This window comes from Anas platyrhynchos, chromosome 3 (genome assembly GCF_047663525.1).
Source record: "Anas platyrhynchos isolate ZD024472 breed Pekin duck chromosome 3, IASCAAS_PekinDuck_T2T, whole genome shotgun sequence".
Taxonomy (NCBI): domain Eukaryota; kingdom Metazoa; phylum Chordata; class Aves; order Anseriformes; family Anatidae; genus Anas; species Anas platyrhynchos.
In genome coordinates, this window is record NC_092589.1 from 111888651 (window position 1) to 111916411 (window position 27761).

General features: G+C 39.4%; 1 long non-coding RNA gene across 1 annotated transcript; it reads right to left on the reverse strand.

The window, feature by feature from the left end:
* Positions 1-19304: 19304 nt before the first annotated feature.
* On the reverse strand, positions 19305-21229 carry LOC140002041 (uncharacterized). Its single transcript, XR_011807897.1, has 3 exons — positions 20693-21229; positions 20056-20336; positions 19305-19713 (listed from the first exon to the last, which is right to left on the reverse strand). It is a non-coding gene; the product is annotated as an uncharacterized lncRNA (long non-coding RNA).
* Positions 21230-27761: the final 6532 nt, after the last annotated feature.

The window sequence follows — 27761 nt, forward strand, 5'->3', positions numbered from 1 at the left end:
AAATATTAACTTCTGCCAACAGAAGTTATCCATATCTCCTTGACAGAAATGAACCAAATAGCTTTTTTGAAAAGCATATAACTGTAACCAATGTAAAGAAAATGTAGTAGTCTGAGTTCTATATACTTGGGCTTGTGTCTAAAGGTGTCCAAGTCTATCATTTAAGTGACAATGGCATTCTGTAGAAAAACAAACATCAACAACAACAACAACAAACATACAAACAAATAAAAAAAATGATTTAAAACGTGTGGGCATCCAGTTGCCCAATGGTGAGTATACACGAAGACACCTACATGCTGATAGTTATCTCAGGGGTAACAAATTGTTTGAAGTCCTAGACTAAGCTGTGGATCATGAAAATCTCAAAAAGCATCTTACATATATATGTTATCCATTATATTTGCACTATGGCATTCTTCTTTTTCTTCTTCTTCTTCTTTTTCTTCTTCTTCTTCTTCTTCTTCTTCTTCTTCTTCTTCTTCTTCTTCTTCTTCTTCTTCTTCTTCTTGCACTTTTATTTTATTTTATTTTATTTTATTTTATTTTATTTTATTTTATTTTATTTTATTTTATTTTATTTTATTTTTCAGTAATAAGACCCCAGGATCATTTTATTATATATTAACCGTCCTGAAGGTTTTACCCAGGACTAGGCTCAAAGATAGGTTGAGTTCACAGCAGAGTAATTAAGTGGTGGTTACTAAATAAACAGAGACCAAATCAGGGCTCGAGAAATCCCTGACACACAAATGGTTGGGGGATGGGAGAGTACACAGGCGAAGTTTCATCTGTAAATGTTCTCTCTTTACACCTTGCTGATTTTGGTCACTCTCAATAGAAAACTGAACTAGACTGACTTGTGGTCTGACTTTTTATGGCCACTATTTTATTCGTAAAATTAAGGTGACAGTCTGACTAAAACCATTTTCTCAGCCTCCAGGTCTTGGCCACCATGAGCACTTTATCTTTCCTCCGGGTTCCAATATTTTTCAGCTATCAATTCAGTACCAGAGTGGTCACATGACAAGGTGAAAAAAACACTATAAGAACCTGAATTGAACAGAAATTGAACAGACCAGTACATTGGACAATTAACATCTGGACAGGTACACACTTTGCTGAGTTAAAAACTGACTGTACGGCCAGGCCCAGAGAGTGGTGGTAAACAGAGTGAAATCCAGCTGTTGATTGGTCACCCACCAGTGGTGTTCCCCAGGGGCAGGTGTTGGGGCCCATCCTTGTTAATATCTTTGTTGATGAATTGGATGAGGGAATTGAGTGCACCCTCACTAAATTTGAAGATGACACCAAGATGGGGGAAAGTGTCAATCTGCCAGGGGGTAGGGAGGCCCTGCAGAGGGACCTGGACAGGATGAGTTGATGGGCAGAGTCCAGTGGGATGAGGTTCAGCATGGTTAAGTGTTGGGTCCTGTACTTTGGCCACAACAACACCACGCAGCACCACAAGCTTGGGTCAGAGTGGCTCGAAAGGTGTGCAGAGGAAAAGGATCTGGGGGTGCTAATCAATGCTTGCCCAAACATGAGCTGACAGTGTGCCCAGGTGGCCAAGAAGTCCAACGGCATCCTGACTTGTATCAGGAAAAGTGTAGAGAGCAGGACCAGGGAGGTGATTGTTCCCCTGTAATCAGCCCTGGTGAGTACTGCACCTCAAGTACTCTCAAATACTATTTTCAGTTTTGGACCCCTCTCTACAAGGACATCAAGGCCATGGAACATGTCCAGAAAAGGGTTACAAAGCTGGTGAAGGGTCTGGAACACAAGTCCTATGAGGAGCAGCTGAGGGAACTGGGGTTGTTTAATTAGGAAGTTCAGAGGAGGCCTTATTGCTCTCTACAGCTGCCTAAAAAGAAGGTGTAGGGAGCAGGAGATTGGCCTCTTCTTACAGATAACTAGTGAGAGGACTAGAGGGAATGGCCTCAAGTTGTGCCAAGGGAGGTTTATGTTTGAAATTAGGAGACATTTCTTCTCAGGAAGAGTAGTCAGGCATTGGAACAGGTTGCCCAGGGGAGTGGTGGAGTCACCGTCTCTGAGGGTGTTCAAGGAAAGGTTGGACCTGGCACTTTGGGGAACGTTCTCATGGGTGATATTGGTGGTAGGGTGATGGTTGGACCAGATGATCTTGAATGTCTCTTCCAACCTTAATGATTCTATGATTGTTTTTCTAAAGCATGACTGGAAACACTGGTAGATCTTACAGAAGGTTATTCACCTTAGAAAAGGAGAATTTTCTAAAAAGAAAAAGAAGAGAAGAGTTGTAGTATGTAACTTAATGTATAACAGTCCACTCCCAGTGTTCTGAAAATGTAAAAGCTTTTTATGAATAAATGTTGAAAAACATATGCTGATCTTTTTACCTTTCTTGTGTCTGGATAATTTTGTGTAAGGGTTTGGAAGATAAACTGTAATTTATTCTCTCCTAGTATCTTGGACAGATAGAGTGCTTTGTTATTTGCCTTAGTAGTGTTTTGAGTTTGTTTGTTTGTTTGTTTGTTTTGTTTCATTTTTTTGTTTTTCCCCATAGAAAAGAATGGAAGGATTGGCTGCTTTTCTGTAATATTTTTGCATAAAGGAAAAGTTTTTTTTTTTTATCAAGGTGATACATTTTGATTTCATAGTCAGATGCCAGATTATGAATTGAACTTGATATTTTGTTTCATGTTCATTCATGATAAAAGTATGTTTGATATTAAATACCAAAGCTTTCTGTGAAATTTAATTTTTGTCACAATCTCTAAGCTTTGCTATACAGGATGCTTACCTTTATGAATAAATTCATAGACTACTATACCTCACTTCTCGCTATCTACAAAGGAAGGATAATAACACTTATCTATGCGACAAATGAGATAAGCAGCTTAATTTATTAAAGTTTGTAAACTGCTTTGAGATCCTTCAATAAAAGTTGCTGTGCAAGGAGCAAAGTAATAGCAGCCATATCATAAAGGAAACTAAACTTTTAATTTTGCCAAAGTTCCCTGGGTGAAAAGATAACTCTAATGAGATTAAGGATGTGTTTGAGATTGGCAAGTTTATAACAACTCCTCAGTGGATACAAGCATGTAAAGCTGTTTGGCATAACTTTTTGCAATTGCATTTGTAAAAGTAATTGGATATTATGAGACTGTGAATAGTGAAGAAATGCAGTTGGGAGTTCTAAGTTGTGAATTATATGTCATTTTTTATTGCATAGACGTGCATGTTGCTGCTGTTGTAGCATTTGAATGGGTTTTCTTTTAGATGATTTATTAGCATATGTACAGTATTTGACTAGCATTATGTTTATTTACTGATACTCATAACAGCTATTCGATCACATGGTAATATGAAGAAATACTTGTAACACTGTGATTTAAATGCATATTTTTTCCTATTTGAAATAAGCCTGATATACCAGAACATTTGTAATCAATTTTTAAAAGACATAAAGACTCAAAAGGATATTGTTGAACCTAGGATGAAGGAACTAGAAGCTTATACCTCTAATTGAATATTAGTTTTCTCTGTATGTATGGATGGAAAGAGCTGAGCTGTTTCCACATAACAACCAGAGGCAGGTCTCATTTAAAGAGAATCTTCATTATCTGAGATAACCTAATACGTCTTAATAGAACAATAGGCTCAGAATAACAAGTCTGTGTCCAAATTCTCATTTTGACATGGATTTTGTTTTTCCAATTCTGAAAGTTTAAAACTGAAGAAAACATTTTAAATTTCTATGGAATAAAAGCGCACATCTTTTGAATATTAAATACTTTCAAGCCGTGTTACACCTGAGAATTGTCTTCTATAGAAAGAATAAAATTAAGATCCATGAGGTCAGGAATGACCCAAACCTGTATTGTTAATAGATATGTATCTTCAGTATATCTTATGTCTTATGTATGACTGCTCTTGTGCCATGACCAAATATAATTTCAGTTTAGGGAAATAAAAAATAACAAAAATACAGCAGGATTACAACACTTTATTATTATTAGTGGCAGTTCTGATGCTAGTTATCATGCTAATATTGGTGTTTTAGTAGGAAGCTAATTCAGTCTTCAGGAATAGTTTTGCAACTTAGAAATCCACTCTTGTTCTCAGAAGCAGTCAGCATCTTCAGGGTCAGCTGAATTGTGCCCAGAGTGGATTTAATGCTGCCTCTGTCTGACAGAGCTTTGAGCAGCCATAGTTTCTGTTCCTATTCAGGGGGTCAGGTGCCCCAGCTGCCTGGCTCAGATGCTTCTCCTGATGCTAAGTGTTGGGGTGAGGGTGAGGTGCCTTCTTGTTTCACTTCTTCATCAATCTTTGCTCTGTCAGAAATGTAGAAGGCCTTTTTGCCCCGTTAGTCTAGACACCAGAAGCATGAATATTTTCTTACACTCTGCTAGCGTAAAATGACCTCAAAATGCTCTTAAATTACAGCAAGCCATATATTTACACCCAGTTTAAGGTTCTTTTTTAAGTTCTCTGCCAGTGTAGTGCCAAATGTAAATCAGAGACAATATAAATCAAGGTCCATTTAACACTATACAGGGTGGAAATTAGAAAGTTTAGAATTGAGCAACAGTCTTTTTCTCTGTTACAAAACTCTTGTACAAATTTATATTCTGATCAATAACACATAGCATCATTTGCCCCCTGTTATAAAGAGAATATATTACCCCCTCAACGAATTTTTTTTTTTTTTTTTGGTAGGGTTAAATAATTTCAGATTTCTGGGTCATGTTAATTTCACAGGAAAAACAAAACCTAAAAAACAACAACAACAAAACCACCTATTTTAATAATAATAAAAAAATGCAAAAACTAGATTATGTTAAAAGAGGAAAATAACTGAGAAGAGGGAAAGGAATTTATCTCTTTCCAGTCACTGCTGCAATCCATCTGACTGTGTTTCTCATTTACAAAAACTGCAGCATGAGTTATAAGCTCAAGTTTTATAGTATGACTTGAAGGCAGACTACAGTTTGCTCTTTTGTGTTTTGTTAGCCTTGTTAATCTAGTTGGATAATTGAACAAAGACATTTAAATCTATATCACAACCAGGAAGGGCTCTTCTTCCATGGTTTGTTCATATAATATAACTGAATTTAACACTGTCCCATAACAGCAACTCATTTTAAGTGGATCTAAATACTGATTTCTTTTTCTTATCTGGTTACTCTAACTGGATTCCTAGATTCCTGGATTCCATTGCCAGACTTTAACTCCTCTGTGAGATTCTGCAGTCCGTGCATCTTCAGCCTTGCAACTAATTCTGCACATATTTACCCTCCTTCCTTCCCGGTGATTAATCTCAGTTTCTTCATGAAAGCTGTGGGCTTCTCTTGGCTTCACACTAGAAGAGGGTAAACAAAGCATCAAGAAAATCTAAAGTCCTTAAAAAAAAAAGGATTTCCTAACAATTGCCATTCTTTTGAAAACCATTTGACCACAAGAAGGTCAGGTCTTTAAAAATGAGGCAAAATAAAGCGTTTAGGAAGTATTTTTCCTATATCTGATTTTACTTTTGCTTTTAGTCTAATGGGCATAAGAGTATTCTCATCCTATCTCCTTTTTTTTTTTTTTTTTTTTTTTTTAATCTGGGGAGAAAGGTTCTTCCTATAACAAAATGACATAGAAGAAAATGTCTCTTCTATGGTATAGTATACAGTATGTTCCTGTCCTCTAGTTTCATTCTCTTATTAAAATATCTAGTATTACTTTTTAATTTTATCATTTTTTTTTTACTTCTCAGATGATTCATCAGCAGTTCCTGTGCTTGATTCCACTACAAACAAAGTCCCCTAGGCAGTATCCCATATTTGTTATTTCAGGATACATTCAGTTTAAATATATGTACCAATCACCTTCAACTTTAAGCCAGCTGTTGGATGCAAAAATTTTCTCAGATATATTTTGAGGAAAAAGTTGGGGAAAAATTCAGGTGAGGAAGATTTACCAAGAAATTGACAAGAATGAATAAAAGACAGATTGAGGTAGCCAGATCTGCTCCAAATGAAAAAATAAATAAATAAATAACAATTAAAAAAAATGATAGGTATCAATCAGTTACTAAAACTACTAAAAATATAAAGGATATATATCCTTTTCACCTTTCTGAAGTGATTTGATTACTCCCAAACTTTGGCAAAAACCTTTGAACCTTTGTTCATCATCCAGATTATCCCATATGCCTGTTTCTTTATCTTTTTTGTTTCAGTATTTATTATTATTATTATTATGTTTGTTGTTGTTGTTGTTTTTCCATTTTATGAGAGTTGTAGAGTTTTAAAACTTATTTTATTTTTTTTTCCAAATGTATAACCTTACCTTTACTGTAGCTTAAGCCCATTTATCTGCAATGGATATCAGAAACACTTTCCTACTCTCCTCTTTCTAGTACCATCACATATTAAAGCCTGTTATCATGTTTATCCTTAGTATTTTCCACTCTAGTTTTCTAATCTTCTCTCTTCTGGTGTATTGCCATGCCTTGCCATTGAATCCCAATTATGCAGACTCCTAAAGACGTGAGGATGTTTCAGGTAGGCTGTTTGGATAACCAGTAAGTACCTTGTATCTTCTCTTCCTAAAGGGTGAAGGAGAATAAGGAACACCAGTATCAGATTTTTATGTCTCCAATTCATAGACTTCTGAGATCTTCAAAATTTACTTTATTGAAATCAGAGGCTTCTTCAATATTTCACTATGTGAAGTTCTTTCTTATTATGTTGAATTCATCCTGCTTGCAAGCTGTCTTGTTATTTTTGCCTTCACAATCAAGTCAGCTGTCACAAAAATCTGATATAGGCAGAATTTCCTTCTGTTTATCATCCATATTTTACATCTCAACAATCTTTTTGTAATAATCCAGTACTTTTATAATCAATATTGTCCTGACTTTTTTTTTTTTTTTAAATCAAAATAGGTGCTGAGGAAGTTAACCTCTGTGAATATAAATTCAGTGAACGCAGACGACAGGTGACCAAATAACTCTTACATTTCTTTCAGGTGTATCAGTCATTTGATTTTCTTTTATATTCATTGATTCCTTCTAATTCAAATAACTTTACCACTTTTATTTTCCATATATATATTATCTCATCATAAAAAGAGTTTATTATTTAACACAATAACAAACACAATACTTGAATCTTTTTCTTATCGTGAAACTGTTTTTCAAACCCTAATCAGTTATGAATTATCTTCCTAGATATTTTATATCTGTGACTAATGTAATTATGACCAGGGTTGACATATCACAATCTCCTTTTATAGCACAGAATCATATAAAGGCCACAGTGATAGAGATCTACAGAACCTGAATCACGTTAGAAAAAAATTTGTTACGTAAATCATCCCAAACGGGTATTGGTTCTAACCATTGGGCAATAATTACCATTGTTTACCAAGAGATTGAGTTCCAGTTGTCTAACTTCTCTTAGTCTGTACACAGATGTTATTACCCCCCTTTTTCTTATTTCTTCTATCTCCATTGTTCTGGATGTCCTCATTTTTACTACCACCTTCTGAGTAAGTCCATGTCTAATATTCTATTTGTTATAGTAGTAGGCAGTGTTCATGGGCTATCTAACCAACTCTAGGAGACAGTATTTCCTTGCAATACCAAACTTGGGAATATATAGTATGTACAAAAACAGGCAGTTATGAGATGAGAACATTGATAACTTCAGATCCAATTATCTCTTTTTCATAATCAATATATTTAATATTACATATAAAAAGTTACTGAAAGTAAATAAATATATATATCAAATTAATGTATCATAATTTTTTTATTATCTGATTTGAATATTTTTGACAAATAAAAAAATGTTGAATTAGAAAAAGGAGTGAGAATGTAGAATTTTACTACTAGGTTGCTCAAGATCATTTAGTAAAAAATGTTATGGATTTTTAGAGTACTGATGAAACTGGCTATAGATGGGGATGTAAAGCAAGCTCTTATTTCATTAGGTCTAGGAAAGCTTGACTCCTAAATATACAGATTTATTTTTCCATTGCTTTTCATCTTATACATCCATTTATAACAATGACAAAATGTGCAAAGCAAATATCAAATACCAATGGACAAATAAAGAGACCAAAAAGAAGACTGAAGGCAATAGGTGGTTTGATATATACACAGGGAATGTGTTCAGTTTTCTCCTTCTCTAGAAGTCCATGAGGAACAATTAAGTCAGTTATTATACATAAAAAATCTAATGTTGCTTTCTTTGGTATTCTTTTTATCCTATTCTTCAGGGAGTCAGGAACTTCTAGGCTTTGATTCCACTCGCACTGCTACATTCAGTATAAGTTAGGTCTAAAGATGCATAATGCCCCTTCATTGTTGCAGCCATGAAATGAAACGATATTGATAATGACAAAAGCTATTTAAAATATATCTATGTAGTACTTAAACACCTATCAGCAATTAGAACTTGCATAAGGTATTTTCTACAACAGTTTAGCTACTTGAGTAGCCAATAACCTGGGTATGTATATGTGACATTATTCTGAAGTCATTCTGGTGCAGGAGAAGATTCTGAAACATTCATGTTCACTTTTCATTTACACTTGCTTTTGACAGAACACATCCATCACGTTTAATGAAAGCATCTCTATCTCTTGTAAATAGATGGCAATGCCTGTCAGGAAGCAAATTGTCTTCAGACCACTTTATCATAACCAAGTGAAGTAACTACAGAAACACTTGGACTAATTCGCTACTGAGTGCTGTTGAGAGATTTAGTCACACAGTTGACAGGCCACACTTTGGTCCCATACATCTGATCATTAATTTATTGAGAAACACAAACCTTCCTGATCATTAATTTATTGAGAATATATTTTTTTTTTCTCAAGTAATATTGATTATGAGGTCTTAGTACTTGTAGTCTGATACTGTTCTATCTCATAGTTTTGGTGTTCTTCATTTGAACTGTGCTTAGCCAAATAATATTGCCTTTGCTCTTCAAACTTTGGGCAGAAAGAGTGTATGAATAAAACATTGTTAACTCAGTTATTTCTAAGAGATTCCAGACTGAAGAATGTTGTGCATGTAGAAAAGAAAGAGACAGAGAAGGAAAGAAAACTAAAAGTCTGTCTTGGCCTCTTCTCTAAAGGGCAATACTGTAACCAAATTCCATATTGAATATGTTTGATTTCTTTCATGACAGAGGAAAAAAGAGAGACATGGATTTTGTTAAGATGAGTGACCTTTCATACTGCTCTTTTTTCTTTACCTCTGTCTGTATTGCAAATGCTTAGCTCACAGCTGTTAGCTGTGTGTTAACATCACACTAGTTCTTACTCTATGTTTCCTGATCTGAGCAGGTTGTTCAAGATTTTATCCTGTCTCATCCTGAAAAATCTCCAAGGATGGATACCAACCTCTCTAGACAATCAGCCTTACTGCTTACTCTAGCACCGCATCCCTTCTCAATATTAGTCCAGAAGTGTGCTGTATTTCCCCTTTGTCTGAGGTTGATATCATACACTATGAGAACAAAGGCACCTAACAGAAGCATTAATGAGGGTGTATAGTAAAAGAGCATTAAATCTGCATTATGTATCCAGGCTGGGATCTGACCTTACAGAGGTGTAAGAAAAGGCTTATCTGATCCCCAAAGTGCCATGGTCACAGCTGGAAATGAAGGCTTGAAAAATAAAGTTTATGATAGCTACTAATATTACAAATTGTAGCACTATGAAATAAATCACAGGAGCCATGAAACACAACATACGGTACCCTGTTTTCAGCCAAATGATTTATTCATGAATGTACGTAATTCAAATGAATTGGCCATGAATATTCATGGATTCTCCTTTGTAACTAGATATTGTAAGGAAATCTAGGCTAATTACAACAGAAGCTCTCTGCTAGCATTTGCATAGTGGCAGTGGGAACATTTTGGAAGTTGGAATTCCTTATTGCAGTCCCAGCTGCAACCACTTCATGTGATTGAATGCATACAGAGGTCAACAAAGCAAATATGCAGTAATGCTAGGATGTAGTCTGCTGGCACCTACCCAGCCTATTTGTAGAATATGCACCATTAAACCATGAATATTACATAACTTACTGCCAGTAAAATAGTAGACATTCATGCAGAGCAAGCCTTAAGCACAAGCAAGTCAAGTGCCTTTTGGGCTATGTTCCAGTAGGCACAAGAGGTCAATTTCTGCTCACAGTTACATTAGTGCAAATTCAGTGATTTCAATTAAGTTACTTTGGTGTGAATAAAAGCCAAATTTGGCCTTGTCAACAGACTAATAACTCACAAACTGGTAATTTTCTCTTCCAGTAACAGCACTACGAAACAAATCATAGCATGATTCTTTATCTGTTTTCAGTGACATAGGCTCAGGTTAAAATGTCATAGATCTGGCATTTCATTTTTTCTTGTTCTTTCAGAAACATCAGCAGGAAAATATATTTTTTTCCTTTCTCTGTTCCTCTCACACTTTCAATAAATAAATAAATAAATAAATACAGGAGACATCCTGTATGGAATTGTCTGCAAACATAATAGAAAAAAATCTATAGAAAAAAAATATAGAGAAAAATCTGTATAGAAGGGAGCCTTAACTTTGACAATGATGGCAAGGAAAAAAAGAAGTATGAAGCAAACATAATACTTGTGTCTTTGTTCATCTTAAGTATGACAAGCAGGTAAGATCCTGAGGGTATTCTGAACTCATATGTTCTAAGCTCAATTCTTATAATTTGGTTTCCTGAATCATATAATCATAGACTGGTTTGGGTTGGAATGGGCATTTAAAAATCTTCTATTTCCAACAAGAAAGACAGCTTTCACTAGATCAGGTTGCACAAACCCCCATCCAGTCTGACATTGAACACTTCCAATGATAGAACATCCACAATATCATAAACCACATTTTTTTTTTTCCCAATGATTGTTGTACCATGGCTGGAACCTTTGATAACCTAACTTAATATAAAGATACAGAAGTTTGATCCCTGTGAGTCAAATACCAATATCTGATCTAGTCAACTAAGGTATAAGCATTACTAGGGTATAACTCATGGGACAGATGTTAAAACAGGGCATATAAATTATGCCTATAAAGATTTCGTAAATAATAAGAAAGTCTCTATATATTTGTCAATGCTTACAATATCTTAAAGTTAGTTAAGATGAATCTCATCCGCTCTATGATAGAAAATTCAGGATTTTCCTCAGCAAATCATTCAGACAATTATTTCACTGGTAAAACGTGCAACTGAGTTCTGATGTAAATATGTCTTGCTTCAGCTTTCTCTCAGAACTGGCTGAAATATTCGTAAATAGGAGAAAAGACAAGAAGGCGGGAAGGCGGGAAGGCGGGAAGGGGGGAAGGGGAACGGGAACGGGAATGGGAACGGGAACGGGAACGGGAACAGGAAAAAAAGAAGGAAAAGAAAGAGAAGAAAGAGAAAGAAAAAGAAGAAGAAAAAAAAAAAAGAAAAAGAAAAAGGAAAAGGAAAAGAAAAAGGAAAAGAAAAAGAAAAAAAAAACAAAAAGAAAAAGAAAAAGAAAAAGAAAAAGAAAAAGAAAAAGAAAAAGAAAAAGAAAAAGAAAAAGAAAAAGAAAAAGAAAAAAGAAAAAGAAAAAGAGAAAAAAGAAAAAGAAAAAGAAAAAGACGGAGAAAAAAAAAAGAAAAAATATATAACTTTCTCTAGAGACAATAATTCTTGCAGCAAATGTTTCCCCTTTCTCTGTATTTGTTAATAAATGTCCATCCTTAGCCATTGCCTTCTGTTATGACTTTGTTCACTTTGTCCCCATGTGGTTATTATGGATCATGATTATGTCACCTTGTAGCCTTTTCTGGGATATACTCTCCTGATGGAGCCTTTTAAGCTTTTCACCAATAGAAATTTTTCAGACCATACATAATTCCTGTAGCTTTCTTTTGAACCTTCAAAACTTTCCAGTATTGTTAGTGAAACATGAACAATGGAAATAAACATTATTTTTTCCCCCTAGCGCTGTAAGCAAAAACTGCTCTCCATAAAATGTATATGATGCTACATTTGACTTCCTTAAGCTTAATGGGCATTGCTGAGTAGTATGACTTCATATTGCTAACAAACATATTTATTCATCTTACATTCTTTATGTTATCCTTATCAGTTATGATTTTATGTTTTGCTTGCAGTTCAGTGACAAAATAGATGAGAATAAATGCTCAGATAAATGCTATTATGGGACATCACTTGAGCTATCCCCAGCTGAATGACATTCTTTTCTTACCACTATTTATGGGTTACTAGCCAGCTTTCAATTAATGCATTGTGTGCAAATTTGATACATGTGAGACAACAGAAACAGAGGGTGTCGTGGCAATTTGGGTCAGGTCAAATAAGATAAGTTCCTTTCCTAACTGCTATTGATATTATGCAATTATGGGGAATGAACAATTGCAAGGAGCAAGCAGGTGCAGAGGATCCCTGTTTCTCACTTTCTCAAAGTTTTAAGGGTACAAGGTGGAAGTGAACTTTGGCTGAGGAGGGTGTATGTTAAACCAGCACTAAAGGAACTGAGAAAAACAAAACTGAACAGAAGATAAAGGAAGTACAATCAACAGAAGCACAGCAGGAGAGTCTTTGAGTACTTTGGATAAGAAAAAGGGTGCTCTTATTCCAGAGCTTGTAGAACAGCAGTTTTGCTCTGTGCTTGATTTATATTGTGCCCCTCTATGGAATCAATTGCCTGAATGCTGGCAAGAGCTCCGTACTTCTCCATTAAATGTAAGACCCACTGTGCTACAGGGTAATGATTAGCATGGACGGAACAGACAATAGTGCCTAAAAATTCATTGCAGCCAAGTTTTTAAAAACTATCAAGTCAAAACTTAACAAAAAGCCCAATTAGTGCCCAAATATCTTGTCTATTTTTTTCTATATATGGTATTATCATTGTTAAAATATATCAAAACTAATGTATAATTGATATTACAAAATAAATATTCTAAATGAACTGTTCTCTATCCTATATATGCAACCCAAGACATGGAAATACACAATTGTATAGATGATAAATGAAAATCCTCTCAGATTTGTGAAATGATCATTATATATATATTGCAAATGAATAATGAAATAACATTTTCCCACCCACATGTGTATGATCTATTTCTGATGAGTTGAAAATTACTCATTTCAATTATTCTTTTCATTTTTTTTCTCCTAACAGATTATTACTGGGATTTGGATGCGTTTAGCAAGAACCAATAATGTATCTTAATGTGTGTTTGTTTTTGTTGTTGTTGTTTTGTTTTTTGTTAACAAAAGAAATAAAAAGAGAGCTAGGATTTTTAATATCTTTTGGTCTTTGAAATAAAATTACTAAATACATACTAATGTCTGGTATCCACCGAAACAGGATTTCACAGGTATTCAAGTGAAGACATGTAAAGCATGCTGACATTGTACTTCTGAACTACTATTCTAGTTCTATTTCATCTTTTTTTTTTTTTTTTTTGATGTTTTCCTTTTCCTTTCCTTTCCTTTCCTTTCCTTTCCTTTCCTTTCCTTTCCTTTCCTTTCCTTTCCTTTCCTTTCCTTTCCTTTCCTTTCCTTTCCTTTCCTTTCCTTTCCTTTCCTTTCCTTTCCTTTTGGGTTGGGGGGAGTGTCAATGTTCACAAGGCGAAGGGTTCACGCTGGACTTTGAACTGGATAGTGATGCCTGTTCTAGTTTGGTCACAGTTGCCTGTGCTGCATTTTGTTTAAAGGATGCCAGTGAGTAGCAGTTAGGGTGACTACCTCCTTGTCTTGTCTAGTCTGGAGCTCTTTGGATCTGTCTGATTCTCCTCTAAAGAGTGAAAAAATTATGATAGACTTATTCTCTGTAAAACTAAATGAAATCCAGGAAGTAGCCAGACCGAGAGTAAAATTGGACCTGTTCTTTCTGAAAGCAATGGAGAAATGAAGATGGCTTCACATCTTCATTTTGGCTTCACATCTTCATGGCTTCATTCAAAGCTATTTCATGCAAAATTGAGTTTTCTAATTTCAAAATTATGATCTATTTTTTATTCCAGTAAAATGTAGCAGTGGAAATTCAAGGCCTTGCAGGTGATTTTCATATGGTTTCTTCAAGGAAATAATTCATACAGAAACCCCTTAGACATCTGCACGTGCTGGGTGCCACCAGTTGCACACTTTTGATTCCCAAGCATCATGAAGGAATAGTCCATGAATGTTATTAGGATTTCAAAGATTACTGTAAATGTCTTCATGTTGAAAGAAAAAAAAAATTATAACCATGAAAAAAAAAAAAAGGAAAACAGAAAAGATATTTATTACATTTAAGTTAGACACAAGGAAAAATAATTCTAATGATGAAGAGAGTTCAAAACAGGAACAGATTGTCTGAGAATTTTGTGAAGTTACTGGAGGTCTTCAAGAGACAGCTGGGCAGCCAAAAGGCAGGAATGACACAGAAAAATTTGATCCTGCCATAGGGGAACATGATAGGTTAGGGTCTAGGATAGTTCTATAAACATGATGACAGCCCGAATGTATTATAACCATCCTACAGACTAATAATAGTAGGCAATTACAGGCACTTAGTAAAAATTCAGACATTCACTTTCAAGACAGTTAGTAAAAAATTAAACATCCTGTTCTGAAACCTTCAGCTAAAATGCAACGGAAAGTGGGATGAGTAGAGATGAGAGTCAGATCAGAGCTGGTCTCTCTGCCTCAAGATTCTATGCTAGAACACACTGATCATTCCCCCACAGAGCCCATCTCACTGCTAACGAACATGTTCACTCAAAATCGGGAATACATTATTTATATTAAATAATTACCCTCTTATAAAAGACAGGGATTTCATATGAACAGAAGCACACCATAAAAGGTGTCATAGTGTGGCTCTGAGAAATGACTACTTGGTTACTGGCTTTACCATAAAAAGCATTTGGTTTTTTTAATCATCAACAAGCAGTAACTTTCTCATTTCAGGTTGTCTCTGTTAGGCATTTTCAAGGATTTGCATGTCTGATTTTTCCCTCTTCAGCAAAAAAGTTATTATAGTGTTTCAGTGAAAAAAAAAAAAAAAAAAAAAAAACTAACCACCACCACCAACAAAAACCCAACAACTTAGATTTAATATGAAAGCTTGAAGAGAGCAACTTAGGTGATCCTACAAATACTACCACCTTTATTTGTCCTGATTTGTATCTTCCCTGATGAGTAGATCTGCTCATAGTCCTTGTGATTATCATTAGGACAGACTAAAAGTAGAATAAAGTGCTGATTGTGGTGCTAAACTTGGCTTTTCTTGCTATTCTCCTACCTGCTTGTTTTAGTTTTCATACTGCTAAAGACAATTACTCTGCAACATTTAATTCAAAAGTTCAAAACTGAATCTATTGCAGGATGTTTTATTGTATTTCTCATTTCATTAATCTTTCTCTATCATCTATTTACTGGATGTGAATTGTAAGAAGCACTGTGCCACATTTGCGTGCTTCAGAAAAACAGTTTGCATGTGCAGACAGCATATGGCAAATGTATAAATGGTTATGAATAAATCATGAATCATCACAATTATTAATAACTGATAAAGTCTTGAAAAAAGCCTTTAGCTGAGCAAAGTGAAAGAAGAAGAGAGTGCAAAATGCCTTGGAGAAATGTGTCTTCACTTAAGAAGTGAGCACTCCCACAGCCTTGAACACTGGATTTGGCAGGAGACTGTGTGGAGCCAGCTATCAAAATGGTTTTAGCAGTGATGACTTTAACAGAGGGTATGTTCTTCTGGAATCTAATGATAGAGGAGATGGTGAGAGGAAGACAGGGGGGTAGATTGCTCAGGGGATTTGTAATGGGAACATCAAGATAACACTTGCCAATTTAATTGCGCTTTTCATCATATGATCTCAGAGTGCTTTTGTCATAGATTCATCGCTTTTATGGCCAGAAGGGACCATTAGATCATCCCTTCTGACCTCCTGTTTAATTCAGAATTTCATTTTAAAGAACCCAATATCTTTGCTTTGGAAACATTATGAATTTAATCCTGTAACTCTTACCCATGTTGAGAATAATTTACATAGGAGAGAAGTCCTAATTTAAATGGGATAGGATTTCTGTGTTACTACTGCAAACTGAAAGAGGTATAGAATTAAATCCAGAACAATTTAGAATGCAAATGAACCATCAGAATATAACCATGGGCAAAGACATTACTGTTGGAGGGTGTGCTGGAATGCATCTTTGTGTTTTCCTCTCTTCCTCTCTTCACAAATTTCCAACTCTTACACTAAGATTTACCTACATACTTAAGAATCTCATATCTGAAAGAACTGGGTCTTCTCTACTACGTTTGGTTGGGGAAACCATTCTACTTTTCCATTCTTTTATGGAGTTGTGAGAACCTGGAGAACCTACTCAGTTAGGAGAAAGAATAAGTATTGAAGTTACTTCCTAGGAAGAAAAAAACATTAGTGTGGATCTGGCACAGATATATCATAAAATCATTAAGGTTGGAAAATACCTCCAAGAGCATCTGGTCCAACCACCCCCTACCACCATCAGGGGGATGAGGTGCTGGTGAGCAGCCCCAAAGAGAGGGATCTGGGAGTTTTGGATGATAGCAAGCTGAATATTAGCCAGCAGTGTGCCCTGGCAAACAGGAAGGTCTACCGTATCCTGAGGTGCATCAAACACAGCATTGCTAGTTGGTTGAGGGAAGTGATTGTCCCACTCTACTCTGCGCTGATGTGGCCTCACCTCGAGTACTGTGTGCAGTTCTGGGCACCACAGTACAAAAAGGACACAAAACTATTGGAGAGTGTCCAGAGAAAGGCCACAAAGATGGTGAAGAGCCCAGAGGGGAAGACATGAGGGCTGGCTGAGGTCACTTGGCCTGTCCAGCCCAGAAAGTGGAGGCTGAGAAGAGACTTCATCATGGTCTTCAGCTCCCTCACAAGCGGGCGTGGAGGGGCAGGTGATGTTCTGTCCTCTCTGGTGACCAGCGACAGGACCCAAGGGCATGGATTCAAGCCGTGATAGGGGAGGTTCAGGATGGATGTCAGGAAAAGGTTCTTCACCAAGAGGGTGGTCGTGCACTGGAACAGGCTCCCCAGGAACACAGTTATGGTACCAAGCCTGTCAGTTTAAGAAGTATTTGCTCTTAGTCATATAGTCTGAATTTTTGGGTAGAGGTGTGTGGAGCCAGGAGCTGGACTCGAGGATCCTTATGGATCCCTTCCAGCTTGGGATATTCCATGATTCTATACTATGTCACCCAGCAAACCATGTCCCTAAGCACCAAGTGCAACCTTTCCTTAAACACTTGCAAGGACGGTGACTTCATCACCTCCCTGGGCAACCCGCCCCAATGCCCAACCACCCTTTCTGAGAAAAAATGTCTCCTAATTTCAAACCTAAACTCCCCTGGCAAAATTTGAGGCCATTCTCCCTAGTCCTATGACTAGTAATCTGCAAGAGAAGGCTGACCTCCAGCTCCCCACAACTTCTTTCAGGTAGTTGTAGAGAGCAATAAGGTCTCCCCTGAGCCTCCTCTTCTCCACACTAAACAATGCATTCCCCCAGCTGCTTCTCCCAAGGCTTGTGTTCCAGACATTTCACCAACTTTGCAGCTCCACTCTGGACATGCTCCAGGGCCTTGATGTCCTTGTTGTAGTGAGGGACCCAAAACTGAACACAGTAGTTGAGGTGTGGCCTCACCAGAACAGAGCACAGAGGGACAATCACCTCCTTGGCCCTGCTGTCTACACTAATCCTGATACAAGCCAGGATGCTGTTGGCCCTCCCAGCCACCTGGACACACTGCCAGCTCATGTTCAGTTGAGCATCCACCAGCAGCCCCAGATCCTTTTTCTCTGCACAGCTTCCCAGCCACTCTGCCCCAAGCCTGTAACACTGCATGGGCTTCTTGTGGCCAAAGTGCAGGACCCGGAACTTAGCCATGTTGAATTGCATTCCATTGGCTTCTGTCATTGATCCAAACTTTCCAGGTCCCTATGCAGGGCCTTCAAACGTAAACCGTTATGAAGTAGGACTGAAGTTAGTATGAAATCACTCCCGGAGTGACATGACCCATGGCGTCCTGGGCACTCACCAACCACAGCCACCTTCCAGGGCCATAAGCACCCCCAGGAAACCTCACTGGGACATGGGCACCCTGCCACGATGTGGTCTCTCCTCCTGGCACATGGGTGCCTGTAGGCCACCTCACAGCTCTTCTCTCCCAACCCAGCTTCCTCATTCCTTTCCAGGTGTGTTCTCTAAAACCTGCAAGCAGCGGCCTTTGCTTGCCCCACTGCCTCCTGTGTGGCCACTGCCCCAAGCCCCTTGGTACCAAAAGGACACAACCACATCACATCACACATAACTGAAGGGGTTGGAAGGGACCTCGAAAGATCATCGGGTCCAACCCCCCTGCCAAAGCAGGTTCCTTAGAGCAGGCTGCCCATGCAGGCATCCATACGGGCCTTGAATATCTCCAGAAAAGGAGACTCCACAACCTCCCTGGGCAGCCTATTCCAGTGCTCCGTCACCCTCACCGTGAAGAAATTCTTTCGCGTGTTGGTGCGGAACTTCCTGTGCTCTACCTTGTGACCGTTACTTCTTGTCCTGTCCCCGCAAACCACTGAAAAAAGGTTGGCCAAATCCCTCCATCTCCCACACCTCAGGTATTTACACACATTGATGAGATCCCCTCTCAGTCTTCTTTTCTCCAGGCTGAACAGACACAGGTCTTTCAGCCTTTCCTCATAGGGAAGATGCTCCAGGCCCCATATCATCTTTGTGGCCCTCTGCTGGACTCCTTCCAAGAGATCCCTGCCTTTCTTGTACCGGGGAGCCCAGAACTGTACACAGTACTCCAGGTGTGGCCTGACCAGGGCAGAGTAGAGGGGGAGGATCACCTCCCTTGACCTGCTGGCCATGCTCCTTCTAATGCACACCAGGATCCCATTAGCCCTCTTGGCCACAAGGGCACAGTGCTGGCTCATGGTCAACCTGTCGTCCACCAGGACCCTCAGGTCCTTCTCCTCAGAGCTCCTCTCCAGCAGGTCATCCCCCAGCCTGTACTGATACACGTGGTTGTTCCTTCCCAGATGCAGGACTCTACACTTGCTCTTGTTAAACCTCATTTGGTTTCTTCCATCTCTCTAGCCTGTCCAGGTCTCGCTGAATGGCAGCACAGTCTTCTGGTGTGCCAGTCATTCCACCCAGCTTTGTGTCATCAGCGTACTTGCTGAGGGCAGACACTATAAAGATGTTGAACAATTCTGTACTAGACAGCAAAACAAAACTGCTGACAAGTTCCTGTACAGATGTTCTTTATTTATCTGGTAGAAGTGGTCTGCTACCAGAAGAAATTTTCGAGTCCCCCACCCAGCTCTGCTGCACACACATGCTCCTGTTGTCCTCTGTTGAGGAATGAAGCAGAGTCATGTCCTTTGGGATGCCAGCAGGCCCCAGCAGTGCATTTGGGAGGGCGCAAAAGGAGACTCTCCTTGGAGGTCCTCATCTGATGGATGCCGAGTCCCCGCTGGCTTTTTTGCTGGCTGGGCAACCCACCAGCGGACAGCTGGCATTGTCAGTGATGCACATGCAAGGAGGTGATGATCAGGGTGATGTTGGCATCCAGATGACAGAAGAGGGTGGAGTCAGTGGAGGTGCCTTCACCACAGGACCCTTCGGAGGGCTGAGACGTTTCCTACTATACTGGCTGGCTGTCAATATGAAGAGAACTGACTGTCAGATAGGTGAAAACGCTGTGCAGAAATTATTAGCCAGGCATTTCCTTCCACCTGCCCCTTTTCCTGATGCGATGTCTATCCTCACATGGGCCTTGGAGGCCCTAAGTCCAAGGCCTACCCCAACAGGTCATGGGTATTCCCTGGCCACTGCTATCTTACAGAGACATGGGCGGCCACTGGGGCATGGGCCCCTTCTCCTGGGACATGGACTCCCACAGGGCAACCCACAGCCATGGGTGCCTGTCCTCTCCTAGCTCCTCTCCCCCATTCTCTTGGAGCATCAGCTTCCCCAGACCCATAGACAGCAGCACTCACTTGCCACACTGTCTTTCCTATCGCCAGTCCAAGGGATGCACACTCTAGATGATGTTGCTAGGGGAACATGAGGGAGGTCTTCTTTTCTTTCTCATGCCTTGTGCCTTCTTCCTCGGCTGCAGGCACCCAAGCTCTTGCAGGCGGAGCTGGTAGAGGTGCTTCAGGCACCTCACAATGAAGACAGCGTTGGCCTCCATCCGGCAGAGCAAAGCGTAATCATCTACAGCATCCTTTCCCCAGCAGTCTGTCCCCATGGAAGCTGAGGCCGACTGGCCCGTTGCCTAGAAGCGACAAGCGAAGCAGCACAGTGAAAAGCATGGATGAGGGCTCAGAGGGTGGAGAATTGTCCTGCTGTGCTCGGCTTCCTCTGGAGCATCCAGCCTCAAAGATCTGCTCCGAGCAGTAAGTGGGACTCACACCACCACCTGCAGGCCCTGGGCCATGCCAGGGGCTCCCAGCAGCTGTCAGCTGGGTGAGTCTCTGGGGAAGAGGCAGAGGGCCTTTCAGGGCCTGCTAGGGCTTCCTTATGCCTGCTGGGTTGTGTTCTTTCCTGGTAAGCCTTTGTGGCCAAGGTCTTTGTACTTCCCTGCTCCCCGCAGGCTGGCCCTTTCCTGCACTCTGCGTCTCCATCACTCACCTGTCTGCAGCATCTCTTTACTTTTCTCCAGAGGCCATGGGCAAGCAGCATCATGCTGAGAAAGCAGATAGCCTCCCATTTGCTGCATAGCATCCAGACTCTCCTGCCCTGGTCAAGGTAGTCCCAAAAGTGGCCCAAGGGGTAGGGCAGTTCAGAGGGCTGGTGCTCTGTGCCAACAGGCTGTTGTTTCAGGTCCTCTGCAGGGACCACCGTGCTCAGCCTGAGCCGGATCCAGCTGGGGCAGCTGGAAAGGCCGAGGCTGCAGGGCCAGTTGGGGACCTGGTGTTTTGTGCCAAGGCTCCTGCCGACCCTTACCCTCTCCCAGCAGCAGTGGCTGCAAAAGCCAATGCTACCTGGGATGAATGAAGCCAGGGGCAGAGCAATGGCCAGGAGGAGAGTCTGGATAAGCTTCATCCTGTTCTCTCCTGAGGAACAATACCAATAGTGGAGATGGCTGTCATACTGCGCAAAGCTCCAGAAGTGACCACCAGCACTAGCAGCTGTGACAAGCCGCAGCCTGATGTTATGCCTGGCCCTGTGAGGTCACAGGGCCTGTCAATGGGAGACCAGCAGGCAACAAAGGCCGCAGTGAGGCTGGGGAGGACACAGCAGGCAGTCTTCAAAGTCTGCTGCTAACTCTGCAGTCTGCTTGGGGGGACTGCCTGCCCAACAAGGCAGCAGGCCTGAGCCCTCTGTGTTTTGGGCCATTTCCTGAATTTCTCAGTGAGAAAAAGCCACTGCCAGACCACATCCAAACTGGGCAGCCATGGCATGATTCTCCTCAAGACCCTCTTGAGGGCAAAGTGGAAGCTCCCATTAAGAGAACAGCCCCAAATTGGCTGTTGGTTGGATAAAATCATAGAATCATTAAGGTTAGAAAAGATCTCCACAATAATCTGGTCTAACCACCTCCCTACCACCAATGAGGGATCATCAGGGGGATCATCTGAGGGATGAAATGCTGGTGAGCATCACTGCAGAGAGGGATCTGGGGGTTTTGATTGATACCAAGTTGATTATGAGCCAGCAGTGCACCCTGGCAGCTAGGAGGGCCAACCGTTTCCTGGGGTGCACCAAGCATGGCATTGCTAGCCAGTAAAGGGAAGTGATCATCCTGTTCTACTCTGCAATGGTGCATCCTCACCTTGAGCCTCTCCCTTCTCTTCCTCTCCAGATCTTGCAAAACAAGAGCTAACACACTATTTCCAATGCTACCATACCCTACACTACAGCTAGTACTTGCTTCTATTGCTGTTTCCCAGAGATAAACAACTTGGATACAGAACCAAGTTAACACAGCTTTATGCATTTTGGAGGAGACTTAATTCCTATCTGGCCAGTTTGGAGCATGATCAGACCACATCTGTCTGTATCTACTCATGTAAACAGACATTTATATTCATCCACCTCTGTGTTTCTTTTTGAGAGGCACAAGGACTAGAGAGTATATTCATCTAACGACATACATGAGGTGACTAAATCCAGATGTTGTTCAACTAAGGCAAAAGTATTCACTTGATGCTGCTGAAATGGTGCAAACAGATGGTAAAATTTATCTTTTGGTGACTCATGTATCATGGGAAAAGAGTATATACAAATCTCTTTCTTTCTCTCTGACCAGACGTGTTGCAATCCATCACCAACAATCAATACCTATATTATTTGATTTTTTTTTCTGTATAACAACATCTCAGCTCTCAGAAAATATTCTAAGGTAGTATCACTAACTCGTATTGTTCCAGATAACTGATTTTGAGAGCTATTCCAACCGCAGAAAGGATCCCTATAGCAGCAAAATGAGAGGGGCAAATAACCAAGCTCTCAGATGGCTTAATTTGGCATTTTTAGTCCATCCTACTTTTAGATCATTAACATCCATAATTCACAGAGCACATTATATATATAAGGCATGTTAAACTGGCAATAATCACTGACAGTTGGCTTATTTGTGATTACATCATGGTGAAAATGATTAATATGATTTTTCCATTGCTACAGATGGAACAAATGGCAAAGACTTTGGTTTCCATCCTGATAAATATGGGCATAACAATATAGTCATTTTCCGTTTTTTTTAATGATAAAGCTGTAATATTTTCTGAAAAAAACAATGAGAATAGTGTTTCTTGAGGCCATTCCATTGGCTTTTTCTCCTGATTTAATCAGATATAATGCTGTATACAAAGGTTTTTACACAGAATTTGGAAACTTACATGCCAGAACCTTAAGAGATGCAAATGTTGTAATTGGATCCATTATTACTGAAAACTTGTCTTTTGACCTATCTTAATGAGAAACATCATGCTTTTATACCAATCAGGAGCCTGCGCTTGCATATATTAGGAATATGTATGTATATATATATAAGGTAAAATATAACAGAGTAATGATCAGCAGGTTGAATTTCAGACAGTGGGTGTTTTTAGTAGCATTTCTGAGGTGTCGATACTGAGACAGATACTGTTAAATGTAATTATCAATGATGAAGATGACGGGTTGAAATCCACTGTCAGCAAGTTCAAGGATGACACCAGGTGGGGGTAGATACTGAAGTCGTGAAAGTTATGACATCTCAACAGGTTAGAAAAATGAGTTGAAAGAAATCTCATGAAGGTCAACATGGGCAAAGAGAGACTCCTGTGATTGGGATGAAATAACCCTATGCACCAGAGCAGATGCTAGCCTCAGCAAGGGGACCTGGAGTCTGTCCCAGTGGACAAGAAGTACACCTATACAGAGATTCACCTCGCACTGAGCCAGCAGATGGAAGATGGAGGGGAGTGATATCTGGCACCTGTGAGATTGCGCCAGAGAGTACTATAAGCTGTTTTGTCCTCCCCCCTCCCTGCATGATAGATGCTGTTTGACTGGAAAAATACTGTGGAAGGCCACCAAAGTGATAAAGGGGATGCATGAGGAGGGGATGAGAGAACTGGCTTTGTTTGCTCCTAGGGACAGAAGCCTAAACGGAATTTTATTGTTATCTACCATTTCCTAATGACTGGTTGTACAGAAGATGCATCAGAAGTTCCTATACACTATCTTTTCGATAGTGTACAGGAAAAGAACAAGAGAGAACACAAACTGGAGAAAAAAAAAAAATGTGATTAAATGTAAATATTCTTCACCTTGCATGTGATTAAACACCAGTACTGTTTGCCCAGAGAGGCTGTCGCATCTTTGTCCTTTTAGGCATTAAAAACTCGACTGGATACAGGTGCAAACAACCTAAAATAACCTTAATGTTATCCCTATTTTGAGCAGGAGGCTAGATAAGTTAACTTCTCCAGATCTTTTCCAACCTGTTTTGTTCTATAAATCAATAATATCTCCTATTAGAAAAATTATGAAAATATATTAAATATTTTAAAAAGAGATTATGGTGATGATGGCTGTATTCCAAAGAGTTCCTCTCAAGTAAAATTCAGTGTTATTTGGGATTACAAATATTTTAAACTGCTATTTATTAATCCAATACTAATGGTGATATACTTTATTTACTCTATTCCTTTTTTTTTTTTTTTTTTTTTACTAGCTTGTATTTTTCAGAACTCCTTTGAAGTATGAACATATTTAAAATATCTCTTTCAATGCCTCTAACATAATGAAATCTTGACTCTGTTAAATAAAGGGAAAATACACTATTATGTGTTTACTGGTTTCAGCATATATATATATATGTGTGGTTTGTGGCAAAGAATCTGTACATGGTCCATGAACAGAAGCTGTGTTTTGTTTTGTTTTGTTTTGTTTTGTTTTGTTTTCATGTACTCAATAAGATAAATAGCATGAAGATGATTAAAGAGCATAAAAGATTCCATATGGACTTCAGTAGAGCAAAACTCATCTAATGTGTTATTTTATGAACATATAAAGGGACAGACTGCCCTTGGCTAATTCATTCTTCCACTGAGTTGGTGCAGGAATCTGAGTGACATTTCAGGGCACGCTCTGAAATCTGGCACTGTAATGTCTCAGTTTTTTCAGCATATAAAGTGCAGAGGGCAGGCCACTATTTACTATACAGTCCCCAAACAGGAATAAAAATAATAATACAATAAATAAATAAATAATATTAATAATAATTATTATTAATAATAATAAGCTTTTTGTTTGTAACAAGGCTTTGATTTCTGTAAAAAACTTTAAGATCAACTTTTTATTTCATAAACAGAGAGATAGCTCTAATCCCACCATACCTTACGTAAATGCTCATAGATATGTGGACTTATGATTAGAATCATCAAATCGCAAAATATCCTGAGATGTAAGGGACCCACTAGGATTATCAAGTCCAGCTCTTGACTTTTCACACCACCACCACCACCCAAAAATTGGACCATATGCCTGTGTGTGTTGTCCAGATACTGCTTGAACTCCAGCACGTTTGGTGCCATGACCACTGCCCTGGGTAACCTGTCCCAGTGCCTGACCACTTTTTCAGTGAAGAACCTTTTCCTAACACCCAGTCTGACCCTCCCTTCTCCCAGCTCCATGCCGTTCCCTCAGGTCCTGTCACTGTCCCCAGAGAGCAGAGCTCAGCACCTGCCCCTCCGCTTCCCTTGTGTTGAAGCTGCAGGCCACCACGAGGCCTCCCCTCGGTTTCTTCTTCTCTGGGTTGAACAAACCAAGGGACCTCAGCCTCTCCTCATACATCTTCCCCTCCAGACCCTTCACCATCTTAGTTGCCCTGATTTGTATGCTCTTTAATAGTTTCATGTCTTTCTTATATTATGATATCCAAAACTGCACAGGATGCTCCAGCTGAGGCTGCACCAATTCAGAGAAGACCAGGACAATCACTTCCCTCAACTGATTAACAATGCCATGATGGATGCACCCCAGAATACAGCTGACCCTCCTGGCTGCCAGAACACACTATTGACTCATATTCAACTTGCTGTCACCCAGAACCCCAAAATCCCTTTCTGCAAGGCTGCTCTCCAGCCTCTCATCCCCCTCATTAAATACAAATAAATTACCACTGTCCATCAGATCAGTGGCAATAGATGATTACATGCATGTTCTTAACCCAATCCAGTGGTGAAGCAAAATACACTGTTTTTTATTTCTGTACATTTAACTTTGCACTGCCGTGGACTAAGAATTTTCATATTGTCAGCTATCACAGCCTCTGTTGACAGGCAGTAAGACATTATTCTGCAGTATTTCAAAAATTTCCTGTCATATCCCTGTATTCTGACTACACAATACAAATCTGGTGTATGAGTCCTGTTTTAGTTGACACCTCCCGACAGATTTCATGGCTGATGGCCTAACTCAGAAATTCTGATTCCATATATATATATGTATATACACATATATATACATATATATACACATATAGATATATATGCACAAAAGTAATATATAATATATATAAATATATATTAATATATTTTCATATATTAATTTACAAATAAAGGGAACAAAAAACACCCACCAAAATGGTGTCTAATTATTCCAAGTTATTTACCATTGCATTATGTTGTGGATTAACCCCAGCAGGCACCTAAATCCCACATGGTGGCTTGCTCACTCTCCCCAGGTTGAATGAGGAAGACAACTGGAAAGGTAAAAGTGTGAGAACTGATCAGTTGAGATGCAGAAAATTCACTAGGTAAAGCAAAAGCTGCATTCACAAGAAAAACATAACAAGGAGTTCATTCACTGCTTCCTATCAACAGCCAAGTGCTCAGCCACTTCCAGGAGAGCAGGGCTCATCACATGTAACAGTTTATTGGGAAGACAAATGGCATCACTCCAATTGTCTCCCACTTCTTTCTTCTTTACCCCAGCTTCTATTGCTGAGCACAATGCCACATGGTGTGGGACATCCCTTTGGCTGGTCTAGGCCAGCTGTCCTGGCTGTGTCCCCTCCCAGCTCCTGGTGTACCCCCAGCCTCCCCACTGGTTGCACAAGAAGCAGAAAAAATCCTTGGCTCTGTGTAAGGGCTGCTCTTCAATAACTGAAAATATTGGGGTGTTATCTCCCTTATGTTCATTAAAAATCCCAAACACAGCATTGTGTGAGCCTCTACAAAGAAAACTAACTTTATCACAGCCCAAACCATAACAAGTAAATTACCTGTGACATGCTGCTCTGATTTCTCATGGCTTCACTTAGGTAATACTATATGGGAAAAAAAGGACAATTTAAGAGGAAAAGCCCTGTAAACTTATTTGTGTTACATTAGAGGTAAAGCTGCTATGCATTCAAATTAATTAGCCAAAGACCAATAATGTTGTAAAGCTCCTCAGTTTTCCTGAATTCAGAAAAACTATCACCAGCATTTTAACCTTTGAACTGAACATATGGTCACAGACGTCAAGGACACTACCTGTGCTTGGATTTACCTTATAGCAGAAACATTTTCCTAATGAAATTTCCTTACAGTCTAATGCAAACAGATACCCAAACATATGTTCTCATTATGCAGTACTTTTTTTCCCCACATAATTTCCTTGCCTTTGAGAGAATAACACCTCTCTTACCTGAGTGAGATTTTTCATTAAAATAATGAGCTATATAACACCTTGAATGGTGCAATTAACCAAAGATCACAGAATACTTTATAAATCAGAATTTAAACTCCCCACAAACAAGAGTTTTTAAATACCATTATCCCCATTTTCCTGAGGCATGGATTGAAGCAGACTAGAGTTCACACAAGTTCCTACTTGATAAAGCTCTATGTAAACCTTTCCCTGATGAGGCTCCAGTAGAGAATCACTCTCTTCACTGGCTGCATATAGTTCCCTGGTGTCTTATCTAGAAAGAAGTTTTATCTACTGCCTACTAATGTAACACCTATGCCAGGCACCTTTAATAGGCAATCTGGATATTTACTGGTGACCCTAGTCCAGCTGTTGTCCACGGGCCTTGAGTGGCACAGGTTAGCAAGTATTATACCTGCAAGCATTACATACATGACACGCACCTCTGAGATATCCCAATCTCCTTTTAAGGAACAGTCCCCTTTCCTGGGTATTGTAGTGCAGATCCATGATCTAATCCACAAATTTTGTTTGACTTCAGGTGGCAAGAGAATCCAGCTGAAAAAATAAA